Genomic DNA, 20,572 nt, shown 5'->3' with positions numbered 1-20,572 from the left:
ACCCAAATCCAGGAACTTTTCAGCAATCCCTCGTATTTCCACCCTTATGGGATGAAAAGCCAAAATTTAGTGCTTTTAGCCACAACTGTTTCCAGTAACGAAGAGGACTTCTTTGATAACAAAAATCCACTACTCGGCTAGAATATTATATCTTGGTTCTTAGGGAATTAAATGTCATGTCGCCTAAGACGGTATTTTAGCTAATATTGTACAGAGCCGTTATTAAGTATCACTGCGTGTTTAGCTACAGCTCTAAATATTGTATCTACCAACTTAAACGCATACGGTGCTGATATACTTAACTTTGACCTTTTTAACTTTCACTTGTTTCACTCATTTCACTGTGGCCATGCTGGAGCATGAACGAATCGACACAGTACTTATTTTTTAAAAGCCTGGTACTTGCTCTATTAGTTTCATTTGCCAGACCGCTAATTTACGGGGATGTAAACACATATGCACCGGTTGTCAAGCGGTGATGGTGGGGAACAAACAAGACACAAACCATGCACACACACACACACACACACACTTATATTACGGAGATGTGCTGGCATACTCACATACATACATACATACATAAACACATATATTTAATGAACTAACTGTTACTTTCTCAGATTCAGAACGATGTTTCGTCAGTTGACAGGTCACGGTTCGAAAGTGAGGAAAATATTTTGACACAAATGAAATTTAAATGTTAAAGTAAAATTAATGGTATTTGTGCGTTCTTAAATGGCTTACAAACACCTTCTACGCTGAAATTGTATATATATATACGACGGGTTTCTTTCAGTTTTTATCTACGAAATCCACTCAGAAGGCTTTAAATGGTTCGAGGCTGCAGTAGAAAACACTCGCCCAAGGTGCCATGCAACGAGACTGAACCCGGGCCCATATGATTGGGAAGCAAATTTCTTACCACGCAGCCATACCTCTTTATATCTGTGAAATTGTTGAGCCCTAATGGTTAGACAGACTCAGCTAAAACTAGAAATAGTTTAATACTAACTAATTACATGTCAAATCTTTTACACATGAAAATTTTATGAGTTACGTTACTGGCTTCATATACACGGGTTTAGCAAATTTGCGTAGATACCACAGCTGAATGCCAAATAGATGGGAAAAGTGATAATTAAATTGTTTCGCGTTATGTGCAAGTTGAGGTTTAATTTCAAATAACTTTACTGCATAGCTAAATGGTTATTTAAATAGGTCAGGATCTGCAAAATTGAGCAATCATAAATATTAATTTCTCTTTTAGATATTATTGATTCAAACACAAGAAATAATTTGCATTCGTTGTTATTTAGCCATAGGTCATTGATGACTGAGCAGACTAAACCAATGAAGAAAGACTCTCCAGTAGAAATCAGCTTTCCTCTTTTCCAGCTTTTTCTGTATTTATAAATACATTATCCAATACAGCTACCGTTTTATAGACTGTAGGTATATTCAACTGCTATTTTGGGAGGTCATACAGACTTCAGGGTTGGGTTTAGACGTGACGAGCAGCATACAAATACAATTTTCTTTTATTATTTATCTTTTTTATAAACTTTTACTTAGTCCAGTTACTGGACATCAGTCATTCTAGGGGATCGCGTTAAAGGGTCTAGTCCAACAAATCAGTCCAGGATTTATTTCGTAATTCTGGTGCTTCTTGTACGGGCGCTTTCGTTGAATCACCAAGTTTCGAGAACGTAAACAAACCAAAATCGGTTGTTAAGCAGTGGTGGAGGAACAAGCAGACACTCATACGCTCACACACGCTCATACACATATACACACGCGCAAACAAACAAACAAACACACACACACACACACGCACACACACACACACACACACACACACACACACACACACACACACACACACACATACGCACACATACACGACGGGTTTCGACACAACAGAAACACATTTCTAAAGTGCCGCGCTGTGGGACTGAACCGGGATACACGTTGTTGTAAAACGAGTTCCATAACTGCACAGCCTGTTAATTTGAAAATATATATGTCAAATCAAGTATTGCCATATAATTATATTCCTCATTTGTATTGGTACCAAATACAAAGGAAACGAATTCCTTCCTGGAATGAAAGGGTTTCTTAACTTCTATTCTCCTTTAAACACTGTTGACTTGGCTGAATTTAAATGTACTCACAGACACACATACAGACACCCGTACATATATATGTAGGTACGTACGTATGTATGTATGTATGTATGTATGTATGTAAGTATGTATGTATGTATGTATATATGTGTGTATTTATGTATTTATATATATATGCATGTATGTATATATGTTTCTATGTATATATGTGTGTATTTATGTATTATATATATATATATATATATATATATATATATATATATATATATATATATATATATATATATATATATATATGCATGTATGTATGTGTGTATGTATGTATGTATTTATCTATGCATGTATGTATTAATGTATGTATGTATGTATGTATGTATGTATTTATCTATGTATGTGTGTATGTATTTATCTATGTATGTATGTATATATGTATGTATGTATTTATGTATGTATGTATGTATGTATGTATGTATTGTTATTAATTCATATCTCAATTAATTAAAGGATAATCACCTGTAGCCGCATTTATTAGATTTCAAGAAGGAAATGGATTTATGCGTACGTCAACGCTAACCGCTGATGAACATCAATTATTACAACGACAATCTCTATATCTAATGATGAACGTAAAGCAACATGTTTCATTTTCTGTCTTTAACACGTGTGACATTTATTATAATTTGAAGTATGTTTTATTTAGATTTAGAGCTAATATGTGTAATTGTTAACGCGTGTAGTGATTTTGAAGTGCAATTACTTGAGTTGTATTTGAACAGGCTGAATTTTATTATTATCGAAGCCCAAACTCATTTTCTTATCTGCACTGCAGTTCGTTGACTTTTCCCCACAGTAATATCAGAAAGTGTTGTACATCGTAATTAATTTACCGTTTATTACATCATCCAGCTAATCAAATGTCAATTCAATTCATTTGACTGTATCTGATTTTATATTTTCAAATTGTTCCAACATGCAAACAAACAGCTTGTTTTATAATCAGCGTGATCCTATTTATAATGAACGATTCCTAGATAATAAATATTTCATGCATAATCAGTAATTTAAAAATTCGTTATAGATCCCTTGAATATACTAATAGGCAATGAGGGATCCTTGTTGTCACCCGACATGCTAAACGTAGCAGTTTATTATCACTCAACCCACACGTTAATATATCATTACAAAAAGAGATGCTAATATATTCCTAGAGATCTCTAAAAATGTGCAATATGAGAGAAACAATTCACTAATCTCTTCATATTCACGTCAAATCTGGCAGCTTCAGAGAAAAGGAAAAATAATTTGTATATTATAAGTGCTTGGGTGTGGAAGTGATTGTGAATGTGTGAGTGAGTGAGAAATGGCAAAACAAATCCCGGTGCGTCAAACAAAAATCTTGTATTTGGTTTGAGTTACCTTCTTTGGCGTATAAGAAAATTATCTTCTGCTTTCTTATGATATTGATGAAAATACCCAAGAGACAAACTACTGTTGGGTGCCGATACAATTATTGTTAATTGTAGAATAATAAAAGGCTGAAGATTCTCGTTGAAAATGAAACTAGAAAACATGTTCCCTAGCAACAGGTTAGCACTAAATCGAACAGAATTATGATAAAAGGCAATCCAATCTATTTAAGTATGGCAATGGCTGCATTATATAATGTCATGTTACACTACGAAATATACGTAAAGATCGAGTAGCCAATATCGTATGTGTACATATATGTAAAAACCGCCTTGTTCTTAAATAAAATATTTCGTAAGTAGATAAATTAGGATTAGAGGAAGCAGTTTCAATCCTGAGGCATGATTTCATCAGCGATGCCATACTCAATATAAATATAAATTTAAGTTAAGCAATCGTTGAGACATAAAGAGAATACTCGGTTGCTCGTGAAATCCCAATACATTTTCGGAACTAGTCCAGTTGACGCGTTTATTTTCAACGAAGACATTGTGCATAAAGAGAAAGTAATTACCTCCCTTTATACCCACGAGATTAGCAAAAAGCCTCTAACTATAATTACATTCTAATGCACAAGTAAAATATTGGTTTCAAAGTTTGGTACAAGGCCAGCAATTTCAGGAGAAGAGGACATTCGATTATATAGACCCTAGTATTCAACTGGTACTTATTTTATCGACCCCGAAAGGATGAAAAGCAAAGTCGACCTCGGCGGAATTTGCACTCGGAACGTAAAAAGAGGACAAAATGCCGCTAAACATTTTGTCAGACTTGCTTACGATTCCTTTAGATCACCACCGTACTAACGCACAAGTAATCTATTAATATATATTATGTAACGTATGCTTCCTTTTAAAACTTTACTAAAGTTTTGGCGAAAGGGAGACTTTGAATTTATTTCCAGAAACGTTGAACAAACATAGAAGTTGTCTAATTTGAGTATAGTGTGTGCAGAAAAAACATTTTAGAAGCTATCAAAATAAACTGAATGAAATAAGCAAAACTATCACAAACAGATATATGGTCGAAATAAATACATATATATATGTATATAATATTTTTCTATATATATATGTGATATATTATGAAAATGTCATTAATTTTTACGCCACTGACACAAAATTTTAAAGGTAAAATAAAATTTGTATGAGGGAATACAGTCAATATTATTACTAAGCTATGATTTATGTGGCAATATATATCGGTTACATGTAAACTATCTCCCTCTCCCCCTCTCTCCCCCTCACCGTCTCTCCCTCTCACCCTCTCTCCCTCTCACCCTCTCCCCCTCTCACCCTCTCTCTCTCTTTCCTTCCCTCTTCCCCTTCTCTCTCTCTTCTCTTTTTCTCTCTCTCTTCTCTTTTTCTCTCTCTCACAAGAACAGGAACAGACACATAAATAATATATACATCCACGTGAATCTGTTCATCTATCTTTGTTATCCCTTAATCGTTCTCTTTCTATCTATATATGCATACATATATATAAATAAATATATATATATATATATATATATATATATATATATATATATATATATATATATATATATGCATGTGTGTGTGTGTGTGTGTACACATATACACACACATATATACATGTATATATCATAATGGTGAAAATCAATCTGTTTTGCTAATAAGTTTCTGTATCTTGTTGATCACGTGAGGTTGGGCATCGACAGTGCGAGTTTGCTCATATGTATGTTGTAGCACGCACACACACACATATATATGTATATATATATATATATATATATATATATATATATATATATATATATATATATATATATATATATATATATATATATATATATACAGAGAGAGAGCGAGACAAATGGACAGACAGATTCATATGTATGTATGTATGTATGTAAATGAGTTTTGTCAAAAATATATTAATAGTGCTCTAGATCATGAAAGAAAGTAATACAGAAAAAAAGACTTGATAAATCATTAAAGAATACGCTGCCATTCCTCAAATAATTGTTGCAAATTACGGTAAATCAGCTATAAATTACTTTCTATAGAAAACTCTAATAATTTTTTTGTGGCTCTTAATTTTGTATGAATTATAAATTATATATTGGAAGTATAAATACAAAATTAGTCTTCATCACAAGTGAGACGCTGAAATGTTTTGAAATGATGCCCTGATAATGTATACATAGCGCAATATATATATATATGTTGTTCAAATTCCGCCGAGGTTGACATTGCCTTTCATCCTTTCGTAGTCGATAAATTAAGTACCAGATGCGTACTGGAGCCGATTTTATCGACTAGCCTCCTCCCCCAAACTTTCGGGCTTGTGCCTAGAGTAGAGAAGAATATATGTATTTTGGCAAATTCCGCCGAAGTTGACTTTCCCTGTCATTCTTTCGGGATCGATAAATTAAGTACCAGTTATGTACTGGGGTCGATCTAATCGACTGGACCCTCCTCAAAAATTTTGGGCCTTTTGCCTAGAGTAGAAAAGATATATATGTTGTTTGTGCATGTGTATTTGTTGATGTATGTGCACATTTATGTGTGTGTGTGTGTGTGTGTGTGTGTGTACTTACACATGAGTATTTGTATACATATATATATATATATATATATATATATATATATATATATATATATATACATATAGTTATTAATATTTCTAAGTCTCTCTAAAGGAGACTACGGCAGCGGTACTGGAAATTAATAGTTATCGCCAAGCCAACATGGCAGTCCCAAAATTAGGACGAAAGCTGCCGTGAATTAGCTCCAAGAAGCCATCGCCTCTAGCTAGCTATGTGACACACGAAACCTGTGTCCTTTATAACCTTCGAACAGGGGAGGTCAGCAGTGTCCCCCTGCTGGTTTGGCATCTGTAGACTAGTTTCAGGGTGTTGCCCCTTGTCAATGCAGAGCAGCCAAGCCTTAGCCAGGCGGCGCTGCTGACTATCTGCTCGAAGGTTATTTATCTAATTTCAGTGGAATCTATCCACTGGTTTTCAGAAATAGAGTTATTAATATTTCTAAGTCTCTCTAAAGGAGACTACGGCAGCGGTACTGGAAATTAATAGTTATCGCCAAGCCAACATGGCAGTCCCAAAATTAGGACGAAAGCTGCCGTGAATTAGCTCCAAGAAGCCATCGCCTCTAGCTAGCTATGTGACACACGAAACCTGTGTCCTTTATAACCTTCGAACAGGGGAGGTCAGCAGTGTCCCCCTGCTGGTTTGGCATCTGCAGACTAGTTTCAGGGTGTTGCCCCTTGTCAATGCAGAGCAGCCAAGTACCGCTGCCGTAGTCTCCTTTAGAGAGACTTAGAAATATTAATAACTCTATTTCTGAAAACCAGTGGATAGATTCCACTGAAATTAGATAAATAACCTTCGAGCAGATAGTCAGCAGCGCCGCCTGGCTAAGGCTTGGCTGCTCTGCATTGACAAGGGGCAACACCCTGAAACTAGTCTGCAGATGCCAAACCAGCAGGGGGACACTGCTGACCTCCCCTGTTCGAAGGTTATAAAGGACACAGGTTTCGTGTGTCACATAGCTAGCTAGAGGCGATGGCTTCTTGGAGCTAATTCACGGCAGCTTTCGTCCTAATTTTGGGACTGCCACGTTGGCTTGGCGATAACTATATATATATATATATATATATATATATATCGATTCTCTGCTTCGCCCCTTTCATAGCAATACTACTACTACTACTACTACTACTACTACTACTACTACTATTACTGCTGCTGCTGCTGTTACTGTTACTACTACTACTGCTACTACTACTATGGCCAGGCTAATAGATGTAAGTGTTCCGACTGATATAACATATTTCTGTAACGGAATTTGACAAATTAAGTAAATAAATATGAAGATCTGGAAATTGAAATACAAAAGATGCGGCATCTTAAAGCGAGAACTGTTCCTGTTATTGTGGGTGCCCTTCGAAAGAGATGTCAGAAACATCTAGATAATATCCCAAGAGAACCATGTCTCAGAGAAATCCAAAAGATTGCGCTGACAAGTACTGCCCACATCCATAGAAAAAAACCCTATCAATTTCAATGTACGTAATGTATTACATGAAGATATTTCGCTACTATCCCTGTCACTTGCCCTTCCCAAGCTTTCAGTCATGCTGTAATATCTCTTACCCTTCATTCGCCCTCGGACGCTGGGTGTGTCTCGGCGAGTAATTGTATCAAACGTGCATATTAAAAGTAAACAATAATAATAATAATAATAATAATAATAATAATAATAATAATAATAACAACAACATCGAAAAATACCTTAGGAATGAGAACCCAGGTTTGAAAAATTTCCCCAAGACACCTGATGAAGCTGGAGGGTGTATCAGCCGAAACGTTGTGTTAAGAACAAACAAGATGAAGACAAATATTTGTCAATTGTAAATAATTTAAATAATGTACATAATTCCTCATCTCTTAAACATATGGCTGTAGTATCTCCTTTGGAGAATGTAATTCTGATATAACACCCGCTTCATTGCAAAGCTGGAGATCTCGCTCTTGCTTGTTTCTATGCTACTTGGCTTAGTAGGTGAGAATCTTAGTGTTTGTTGTGCAGGCTGTTATTGATTTTAAATTTCAGCACCGGCATTGTTGACAGTTGTGTCTTTAACGTCAATGATATGATAATTAGTCAGTGATAATCACACTCGTCTACGAGTTAATATTCACCGTGTACGCGTGTACGACTGTATGTGAACCATGGAAGTAATAAAATAATGCAGTTATAATATGCATTTTGAGGAAGAGTTGCAGTGATTTCGTGACAAAAACTTCAGATATTTTATTTTAGACATCAAATTTAGTAAGAATAATAACAACACAAAATACTGAAATTTAATAAAATCCATCGAAGTTTGTATTAGAGAAAATATGACAACTGCTCTGAAAGTTCCGCTTTGAAAGTTCAGTGACTTCTTATGCTTATTGTCGACGAAATTCTAGTAAATATAATTTGTCTGTATGTTATCTCACATCTATCAGACCGTGTCTAGAAATAGTAACGTATGGAAACACATATTGATATAAATGTGTAAACGGCTTATAAAAAAGAGCATCGATGCATTGTTATATTTAGAGGTAATTCTGTATTTTATGTGAATAAATACGTGGGCGGGTGTGTGAGGCCGATTTGCCGTATCTTGTATATTTGTAAGAAAGTATGTATGTTTCAGGCTGTACGTGTGTGTGTGAGAGTGTGTGTGTGTGTGTGCATGTGTGTGCTCATTGTGTGTGTGTGTGTGTGTGTGCATGTTTGTGTGCATATGTGTGTGCATGTGTGTGTGCATGTGTGTGTACGCATGTGTGTATGTGTGTTTGTGTGTGTGCATGTGTGTGCGCATGTGTGTATGCATGTGTGTGCATGTGTGTGTGCTTGTGTGTGTACGCATGTGTGTGCATGTGTGTACGCATGTGTGTACGCATGTGTGTGTATGCGTGTGAGTGTGTGTGTGTACGTGTGTGTGTGTGTGTGTGTGTGTGTGTGTGTGTGTGTGTGTGTGTGTGTGTGTGTGTGTGTGTATTTGAACATTTCATGGGGCATGGATGTGTGGTTACGATGTTTGTTTTGCAGCCATTTAGCTTCAGGTTCAGACCCACAAAGTGGCACCTCAGGCATTTTGCCTTTTACTATAGCCTCAAACTGACCAACGTCTTGTGAGTGAAAATAGTGTTTGTTTTTCCGTTTGTGTTAGTCCCTCACTTAATAACCGGTGTCGGTTTGTTTATGTCACCGTAACGTTGCGGTTTAAGAAAATAGGACCAATACAATAAGTGCTAGACTTTAAAAATCAAATCCTGGAATCGATTTGTTCAACTAAACCCTTCGGGTGCGGTGTCCTATAATGCCCACACTCCAACGACTGAAGCAAATAAATGATAGAAGATAAATATAATTCATATACAGTAATCCCTCGCCATATCGCGGTTCACCTATCACGGTTCACCTATCGCAGTTCACCTATCACGGTTTATTATTTAAGCTTACGTCGATTCCTTCCTGGTGTTGTTTTGCATTTATAATAAAATAAATACATACAAATTATGAAAATAATAGAAAAAATATACAGCACAGTACTGTCTCTACTTCGCGGAATTTCACTTATCGCGGGGGGTTTTGGAACGTAACACCAGCAATAGTCTCGAGATCACTGTAATGTTGAGATATTCACATGTTAAACTATGCTTTTGGCTCGTCTGTAAAGAGAACACGATAAATGTTATACGCTAAAAGATCAGAAGGATTAATTCAGTTTTCCAAATGACTCGTATTCATGTAGCGGAGACGATAGAATCACGTTAGCTACGATACAGTAACGAGTGTCTAAATACAATAGCCGCATTTCTCACATCTTATCTGCTATAAAATTGTTTACAGAAAAACATATAACCACCTACGATATTGTTCGTAAAGTAGAAGATCCAGGGCCGAGTAATGACTAGTGAGTGGGCTTGAGAGGCGACAGCTGTGAGGACATCCATGGTATATATATGACTGAATGTTTATGTGTCTTTGAGCTTTTGTTTGTTTATCTCTAATAACTTAGCTGTCCGGCAAAGAAAGGTCGACAGAATAAGCATCAGTCTTAAAAATAAGTACTGAATAAGTACCATAGGCGCATGAGTGGCTGTGTGGTAAGTAGCTTGCTTGACAACCACATGGTTCCGGGTTCATTCCCACTGCGTGGCAACTTGGGTAAGTGTCTTCTACTATAGCCTCGGGCCGACCAAAGCCTTGTGAGTGAATTGGTAGACGGAAACTGAAAGAAGCCCGTCGTTTATATGTATATATATGTATGTGTCTGTATGTTTGTGTGTCTGTGTTTGTCCCCCCAACATCGCTTAACAACCGATGCTGGTGTATTTACGTCCCCGTAACTTAGCGGTTCGGCAAAAAGAGACAGATAGAATACGTACTAGGCTTACAAAGAATAAGTGTTCCATACATAGACACGCTTTCTGGACTTTTGGATAAGACCAAAGCGTAGTATTTATTCTCACCAGCTTAATGTCCAGTACAGTTCCGAACTGAGCCATAGATATTAAATTATTTTTTTAAGAAATGAGGTGAAATTTAAGGGGCTTGCCCTAAATTTGCCGTGTTGCTGACCTGATGTTGTAGTACTTCTAGGATTCAGCTCATATTTAGAAAAACACAAAATATAAAAAAACGGCGATGCTCCAGCATGGTCACAGCTTTCGAGCTGAAACTTGTAAAACAGTGAAAGGGTGTATACATACATAAATGTATGCATACATACACAGACGTCTGTAGGTGTAAGAGATGTAATGTAATTCAAAACCTTGTAATCCAAGAACGGTTCTTGAAGCAACGTTAGTGTTGCGAGTGAAAACTCGCGTAGGTTTCAAAATACAAAACAAAGAACAACAAAAATACAAACGTTGGACTGCAAGACAGAAAAAGAGAAGAACACGTTCAAAGAAACATCTTACGTTACGGACTAAATGCCATTCATTGTAGAAAACAGCAGAAACAAGAAATAATGGAAACAAATCAAGTAGTAAAATGAACAGATGATGCATCGATGCGTTATGTTAGAAGATGGCCATATTGGAAAGTGAGGTAGAAATGAAAGTAATTTTTTTGCCTTTTATCAGGGAGAACGAATATTAAGGGAGACAATAGACAAAAATAATGTGTCTGTATGTGTGTGTGTGTGTGAGTGTATGTGTGAGTGTGTGTGTGTGTGTGTGTGTGAGTGTATGTAAGTGAGCGCGTATGTGAGTGAGTGTGTACGTGTGTGAGTGTGTGTGAATGAGGGTGTGCTTGTGTATGTATGAGTGAGTGCGTGTGAATGTGTCCGTGTGTGAATGAGCTTGTGTGAACGTGTGTGTGTGTGTGTAAGTACGTGTGTGATTGTGAGTTTGCGCGCGCGTGTAGGTGTGTATGTGTGTGTGTATGTGTGTGTGTGTGTACCACGCTGTAGTAATGTGTATCTGTTTTGATCCCTGTGTCTGTATTGTATGTGTGAAGGGGCGTGCCTTATTGATTAAGGCATTTCACTCACGATCGTAAGGTCGTGAGTTCGATTCTCGGCGGCACATTGTGCTATTGAGCAAGACGTTTTATTTTAACGTTCCTCTATTCCACTCAGCTAGCAGACATAAGTTATATTTGTTCCATTGATTAGATCAACTGGAACGCTCCTCATCGTGACTGACGGAGTACCAGTTTGTGCCGTACATCGGTGTTACAGATACGAGTGTGTAATATGTGGGAAGTATGTGTAATGTAGTACACTGAATGTTCCTTTAGCGAATTATCTTTTATGTATGAATACATAGATATATATGGAGTAATGGTTTGATAGAAGGTGAATGCATATCTGTGTGTATGTGTGCCTATGTGTATGTGTGCGTGTGTGTTTTTGTACGCCTGTGTGTTTGCGTATGCCATGTATGTAAATATGTATTCATACAGACAGAAGCAAGAATATTTTACTGTGTAGTTGCTTCCATTTCAAAAGCAGCCGTACATCAAATCGTTTGGCAGACAATTCCAACTCCAAAATACACTCGTACGCGCGCACACACACACACACACACAAATATACGCATACAAACACAAATACACACAAACACAAATACACACACAAACACAAATATACACACACATACAAACACAAATATACACACACATACAAACACACATACATGCATACACAAAAAACATATTCACACACACGCACACACACACACACATAAATATATACTTCAAAATAGATGTAAAAGATTTATAATATAGCGTACAAGTAGAACAGATCTTCATATGTTTAGAAGTGAACTTAGAAGCATTTTCATGGCATATCTCTCGTATGTTGTGTGTCATAAGAGCAGTAATAAGGGCTGCGTTGTCTAAGCAACACAACTGATGCATAGAAGTAATCCCAGCGGAGCCCCTTACCAGTCAAAGCTGTAAACAACGGGAGGTGTGCCAAGCAAATTGCAAATTTTCAGTTAAAGGAACATAATCATTGAATATCTGTTTTGGTTGAAACGTGGAAAGTCAGACATCTTTGAAAGAAGGGATGGGACTTCAGAATGACAATATTCTTAGTTGGAAAAATAAAAATAAAAGCAGCAAAGAAATAAAAAAAAAACATCAGAAAAAGGTCTTTGGTGCTTGAGAAGTGTGTGTTTGAAGTGGATTTAGTCGGGAGTGGTATAAAATCAGCAATTTCAAAGGAAAGAGATGTATTGTAAGGCGGTCGAAATGTCAGACATTTTAGAGAGCTCGTCCATGAAACGGTTCCTGCAGTGTGTGGCTGAATCAAGTTCGCCCTATGGGGTGTCAAGCATCAATAGATTGTAAGGTCTCGAATACTGTTTGTGTTGAAATATATATATATATATATATATATATATATATATATATGGTGTGTGTTTGAATTGGTTGTTACTCACGTATCGTAGATATATAAGTGAGTTTCACTATATTTAATGAATGAACCATTAATAATCTAATGTAGCAACTAATGTACGGAGTAAAAGATAAAAGGGAAAAGATAAATAAATATCTAATAATATATTCTCATTATTTCTTTTTATAGGCATGGCTATGTGGTAAGTCATTTGTTGCCGAATCAGATGGTTTCGGGTTCAGTCCCATTGTGCGACACCTTGGGCGAAAGTTTCCTACTATAGCTTCCTGGCTGAGCAAATCCTTGTAAGTGGATTTGGTAGACAGAAACACGGAAACTAACTAAACCCGGCCGTATATATATATAAAGAGTATATATATATATATATATATATATATATATATAATTGATTGGCTAGCAGGTCTGTACACTGGATATACCGTCATCAGAGACAAGATGTGTATCTATGAACGTTCTAGATAGGGAAATCGCATTTTATATGAAATAAACAGTAGATACAAGAATACAGACAGGAGAATAAAGTTCACAGGTCTTCTTTTTCCAGGGAGTATAGAGGTTGGCCCGAACTTTCATGAAGGTACAGGCCCTTAGGTATAATCCCAGGTAAATCCAGGCAGTATTCTAACAGTATTTTGAATGATATGTTAATGTTGAAATAATGGATTAAGTGCAAATGGTCTACGTGGGTATATAGAGTTGGAATGATAGACATCAAGATAGATAGAAGTAGGTTGTGAGTGTATGCATATGATTTGAGATACTCGTCCAGCCTTGGATTTTGTTGGCCTTCTCTTCTAGTACATATCTGTTGACGGAGAAGCATAATATGGATCCCTAGCTCCAGCCTCGGCTGTAAACTTGGAACATAACGGGTGACCAATTATAGCATGCAGTGAACTAAACCTCTCATATCCTTTATTGCTCCTGAGAGCCCCCTTCGGTCATGACTGACCATGGGATTGCAACTAGAAAGTGACTCTCCCAGGCACAAGTCCAAGCAAAGGCTTTATGGAAGACCAGCAGTCGCCCCTCTCCCCGCCACAAGTGTTATCCAAGGGAAATGCTTGGCACCAAGTGATGTCGCAACTCATTTCTACAACGTGAAATAAACACGCAACCTGGTCCGGGATTCGAACTCAGAACCTCACTATCGTAAGATCGACACTCTAACGACTGAGCCATGCGCCTTCATATATTTATATATATATATATATATATATATATATATATATATATATACATACATACATACATACATACATACATACATACATACATACATACATACATACATACATACATACATACGCGCGCGCGCACACATGGCGTTTCAGTCAGCCGAATCCAATCATAGCCGCAGTCCAGAGACTGAAAGAAGTGTAAGATGCAAGCGGTTGACAACGGTGTTTTTTTTATTATTATTATTCAATTTGTTTATTCTGTGATCTCTTATGGCGTTTTGAAAACAATACTAACAGACAATAGCCTCAGGCAATTTTAACGAACGAATTGCCGAGACGATAAAGAAATTAAAACAAATCCTGCTTGCGATTCTAAATATAAGACTGTCGTCCTCATTTTTTTTTTTTTCTTTTTTCTTTTTTTCCTTTTTTTGTGTGTCTTAATATGTACATGAGATTAGCAGGTGTTAGAAACTGAAAACCTATCAGATTATAGTATAATATCGCTACAGAGACGACCAGTTAATTGAATCACTTAAATGAATCGGTTAATATATCAATTTCCCGGTATTTATTTAAAGAATTCTGTAACAAAAATGGGAAATAGGAACCAGGTGTTTTATAATTCATAAGTGGTTTTGGATAGGAAAATATATATGTGGATTATTGATATTAGACCAATTAATTTTATGGTTCCACGACGTGCTATAATTACTTTCCATCATTTCAAAATACGCAAAAATATAAACAAATACCAAGGACTAAATATATTATATTATATTATATTATATTTTATTATACGGGGGGGGGGGGGAGGCGAAATGGCCCAGTGGTTAGGGCAGCGAACTCGCGGTCATAGGATCGCGGTTTCGATTCCCAGACCGGGCGTTGTGAGTGTTTATTGAGCGAAAATACCTAAAAAAGAGCTCCACGACACTCCGGCAAGGGATGGTGGTGAACCCTATTGTACTCTTTCGCCACAACTTTCTCTCACTCATACTTCCTGTTTCTGCTGTGCTTGTAATTCAAAGGGACAAGCCTTGTCACACTGTGTCACGCTGAATATCCCCGAGAACTATGTTAAGGGTACACGTGTCTATGGAGTGCTCAGCCACTTGCACGTTAATTTCACGAGCAGGCTGTTCCGTTGATCGTATTAACTGGAACCCTCGACGTCGTAACCGACGGAGTGCCAAGAACTATATTATACGTAAGCTTAATGCAGTTTCTTATGACATTTGCAAGCCAACCAAACTAGTGGCGCTTCGATCCTCATTATGCCTTGTTTTTGTAGGGGGACCACAATGGCCAACAGTATTCCAGGTGGGGCCTAGCGAATGTGGAGAAGAGAAGGCTGATGGTTTCATGATCCCTACATTGGAAAGTTCTGAGGATCCATGAGCACATTCTGCGGCAACATCGACTTTTTTGTTGATGTACAAACTCCAGCTAAGATTACTGTCGGCAGTTATACCTAAGACACTGATATTATCCGACGGTTCAAGTAGATCTCCCGACGGTAGTGTATATGGTGCATTGAGTGTGCCCTCTCTTCCAAAGTGAATGAGCTCAAATTTTTCTTCGTATGAAATACAATTATAATTAAGGACATTTTTAAGTATATACACTAGGCACAAGGCCCGAAATTTTGGGGAAGGAGCCGTTCGATTACATTGACCCCTAGTACGCAACTCGTACTTAATTTATCGACCCCGAAAAGATGAAAGGCAAAGTCGACCTGAACTCAGAACGTAAAGACAGACGAAATACAGCTAAGCATTACGCCCGGCGTGTTAACGTTACTTATTTCTTTATTGTCCACAAAGGGGCTAAACATTGAGGGGACAAACAAAGGGATTAAGTCGATAACATCGACCCAGTGCGTAACTGGTAGTTAATTTATCGACCCCGGAAGGATGAAAGGTAAAGTCGACCTCGGTGGAATTTGGACTCAGACCGTAACGACAGAAGAAATATCGCAAAGCATTTCGCCCGGTGTGCTAACGTTTCTGCCAGCTCGCCGCCTTAAATATTTCAAATATTAGAAATGAAAACTTCTCTTTTCTGTACATGCAACATTTCACACACCAAAATTTCAAGCACCTACTTTTTTTTCTCTCTGAACATCAATTATTAGCATTATATGAGTGTTATGCATAAATGTGTGTGTATATATATATATATATATATATATATATATATATATATATATATATATATATATATGGGACAGGCTATCAAGAACAACATGATACCATAAGTCTTGTGTTCCACAACCGTGTGGGTGCTGAGTACATCGACGGCAAACCTCAAGACTGGGAAAAATTATGTATTTACATTATTTACATTTACATTATTTATATTTGTCCTCATTTTGTTTGTTGTTAACACAACGTTTCGGCTGATATACCCTCCAGCCTTCATCAGGTGTCTTGGGGAAATTTCGAACCTGGGTTCTCATTCTTAAGGTATTCTTCGAGGTTGTTGTTGTTGTCGTTGTTGTTGTTGTTATTATTATTATTATTATTATTATTATTATTATTATTATTATTATCATTATTATTATTATTATTATTATTATTATTATTATCATTATTATTATTATTATTATTATTATTGTTCAGTAGTTTTATTTTTATAACGTGCTTTCACTTCACTACCGAGCGCAGCTCTGTGCGCCTTGGGTATGTGCTGTGGTTTGCTGTGGTGCTCTTATGTTTACTGTATTGAAAGTGTTTTGCGTAGAATGTGTGCAGTACCCAGTAGTGCAATTTTCTGTATGTTATATATATTTGTAAGTCCTGGTATTTTTGTTATGTATTTGTCTGAATATTTTTTTATTATACCTAAGGCACCTACTATGATAGGAATTGTTTCTGTTTTTAGATTCCACATTCGAGTTATCTCTATTTCCAGGTCTTTGTATTTTGAAAGTTTTTCCATTTCTTTTAGAGAAACGTTGTCATCTGCTGGTATTGATACATCAATTAGAAAGCATTTTTTTTCTTCATGATCTTTGACAACTATATCTGGTCTATTTGCCTTAATTTCTCTATCTGTGTGTATTGGCATATCCCAGAGTATGGTTGCTTTCTCGTTTTCTGTGACCTTTTCTGGCGTGTGTTTATACCATCTTTTTTCTGTTGTTATTCCATAATGTTGGCATAGCTTCCAGTGTATATAGGTCCCAGCTCTGTCGTGTCTGTGAATATATTCCTTCTTAGCCAGGACTGGGCAGCCAGAGATAATATGATTTATTGTTTCTTGTCGATCTCCACATATTCTACAGTTACTTGTTATATTTCTTTTCATTATGTGTTTTTGGTAATTTCTGGTGGGGAGGCTCTGGTCTTGTGCAGCAATTAAAAATCCTTCAGTCTCTGCTTTGAGTCCTGAGCTTCTCAGCCATTGCTGGGATTTTTCTCTGTCTATTTCTTTCGCATTTAGTTTAGCCCAGTATTTACCATGTAGGGGCATTTCTTGCCATCGATTTATCATGGTCCGTTGCTGTTCTAGTTTTAGTTTGGATTTCATTTGTTTTATAGTTTTTGTTGTTTCTTCTTCCTCTTCTTCTTCTTCGTATTTGTTAGGTAGATTGATTTCTTGTTTGTATTTGTCAGCTTCCTTAAATACTGAAAACAGTTTTTTGTTTTGCTCGTGTTTTGTGGCTATTTGTATTAGTTTCCCTTGCTTCTGGAGTAGGTATTTTTGCAGTCCTATGGTGGTTATTTTATAATAGTTTTCTAGCTGTATAAGACCCCTGCCACCTTCTGTGCGTTGTATATATAGCCTTTCTATGTCAGATTTTGGGTGGTGCATCCTATATCCTGTCATTATTTTTCTTGTTTTCCTGTCTGTTGTAGTTGTAGCTTATAACTGGGACAGCTAAAGTGTTGATACCCATTATCTTGTTTTTAGCATTGAGCTCTGTTTTTAGTATTGATCTAACTCGTCTATAGTACTCTTTCTTTATTTTTTCTTTCATTTGTGTATGTTGTATCCTATCTAGTTCATTGACTCCTAAATACTTATATGGTTGGCTTTCGTCTAGTTCTCTTATTTCATTGGCTTTATCTAGTGTTATATTCCTACTTTTAACTAATTTTCCTCTTTTCAGGGTTGCTTTGGCACATTTTTCTAATCCGAATTTCATTTCTATTTCCTTGGTAAAGCCGTGTACTGTCTGTAGTAGTGTTTCTAGCTCTTTGTCGTTTTTTGCATATAATTTTAGGTCATCCATATATAGAAGGTGGCTAACTGTCTTTCCATAGCATTTGTAACCGCATCCAGTTCTATTTAGCAATTCTGTTAAAGGTGTGAGTGCCAGGCAGAACAGGAGTGGAGAGAGCGTGTCTCCCTGGAATATTCCTCTTCTAATGGGGATGGCTTTCGTTTTTACAAGTCCCTCTTTTGTTTGGAGCTGTAGCACTGTCTGCCATTTGTTCATTGAGTGCTCTATGTATTTTATGATAATTGGTGCCACCTTGTTTATGGCTAGTGTTTCCAGAATCCACGTGTGGGGAACACTGTCGAAAGCCTTTTGGTAGTCCACCCAGGCCATACTGAGGCCTTTCTTCTTTCTGCGGCTGTCTTCAGTTATGGCTTTATTGATCAATAATTGATCTTTACAGCCGTATGAGCCCTTGCAGCATCCCTTCTGCTCTTCTTGAAACAGGTTGTTATTTTCCAGGTGTTTACTCAATCTCTGCGATATTATTGCAGTTATTATTATTATTATTATTCAGTAGTTTTATTTTTATAACGTGCTTTCACTTCACTACCGAGCGCAGCTCTGTGCGCCTTGGGTATGTGCTGTGGTTTGCTGTGGTGCTCTTATGTTTACTGTATTGAAAGTGTTTTGCGTAGAATGTGTGCAGTACCCAGTAGTGCAATTTTCTGTATGTTATATATATTTGTAAGTCCTGGTGTTTTTGTTATGTATTTGTCTGAATATTTTTTTATTATACCTAAGGCACCTACTATGATAGGAATTGTTTCTGTTTTTAGATTCCACATTCGAGTTATCTCTATTTCCAGGTCTTTGTATTTTGAAAGTTTTTCCATTTCTTTTAGAGAAACGTTGTCATCTGCTGGTATTGAAACATCAATTAGAAGGCATTTTTTTCCTTCATGATCTTTGACAACTATATCTGGTCTATTTGCCTTAATTTCTCTATCTGTGTGTATTGGCATATCCCAGAGTATGGTTGCTTTCTCGTTTTCTGTGACCTTTTCTGGCGTGTGTTTATACCATCTTTTTTCTGTTGCTATTCCATAATGTTGGCATAGCTTCCAGTGTATATAGGTCCCATTATTATTATTATTATTATTATTATTATTATTATTATTATTATTATTATTATTATTATTATTATTATTATTATTATTATTATTATTATTATTATTATTATTCAGGTCACAGTCTGGAATCGAACTTGCAATCTTGATGTATTTGTTAGAGAGGGTTGTTCGATATTGTGATATTAAAATCTGGAATATAGTGATGTTAAAATCCTTGTATCAGGTTGTTTAAGCGGTGATCTTTGTTCATGTAATGGAGCATATTACAGTAACTTCGGAAGCATTTAACCGCATTGTCTCAAGTTGAACAGTCTTAACCAACAAAAAACAGTATCTAGAAGTAAGCCAGAGTAAAGGTTTGCATACACTCGGAAGTTATGCCTGCGTAATGAAATACAAACCCAAAGAGAAGGTATAGTTTTATGCTGCAAAAAGTGATCTTATAGAATGACCAAAGTCATGTTCTTGGATATGCCAATCCAGGCAGGCAGAATATTGAAAACAAATAGACCAGATATACTTAAACAAGACTATCAGGAAAGGATGGGTGATTCCTAATCGAAGAATCAGTCCCAACTGATGATAAAATATTTCTCAAAGAAAAGGGAAATTATTCAAATATAACGATCTGTAAACAAAGATAAGGGGACTGAGAGAGTCGAAGATCGGAAACAATGCCTATAATAATAGGTGCCTTAGGGATGATAGAAAGCATGCGCACAAATACATTACCGAAACCACAGGACTTAGAAATAAGCACAATATACATGATATAGCATGAATACACACTGCGCATGTATGACGGAGAGTATCTCCGTATATTAGAAATAAGTACACAAAATAAAACATGGCTCATATCCAAAATCCAAAAGTGCTGCGCTGCTTAATGTAGAGAATACACACAGTAAAAATATGGCAGCCGACGAAAAAAAATCCATTGAATTAATCATCTCAATGAAATGAAGAAAAAATATACATTATAGAGTAAAAGAAGTAACATAGGTATATTAACATGATGTACGAAATGCATAAAACAATCTCTCTTTATATAGAGTTGCCCATACACGTGCTGAGATAAAG

The 20,572-nt window shown here is 36.4% G+C and overlaps 1 non-coding gene across 1 annotated transcript; it reads left to right on the top strand.

Annotated features, from left to right (window-relative positions):
* The first annotated feature begins 10,559 nt into the window (after positions 1–10,559).
* LOC128248404 (U2 spliceosomal RNA) lies at positions 10,560–10,755 on the top strand. Its single transcript, XR_008264653.2, has one exon. It is a non-coding gene; the product is annotated as a U2 spliceosomal RNA (small nuclear RNA).
* The last annotated feature ends 9,817 nt before the right edge of the window (positions 10,756–20,572 follow it).

The sequence above is a fragment of the Octopus bimaculoides genome, chromosome 7 (assembly GCF_046866305.1).
Source record: "Octopus bimaculoides isolate indiv1 chromosome 7, ASM4686630v1, whole genome shotgun sequence".
Lineage (NCBI taxonomy): Eukaryota > Metazoa > Mollusca > Cephalopoda > Octopoda > Octopodidae > Octopus > Octopus bimaculoides.
Note: the sequence above shows the minus strand (reverse complement) of the source record. Positions and strands in the feature narration are given on the sequence as shown.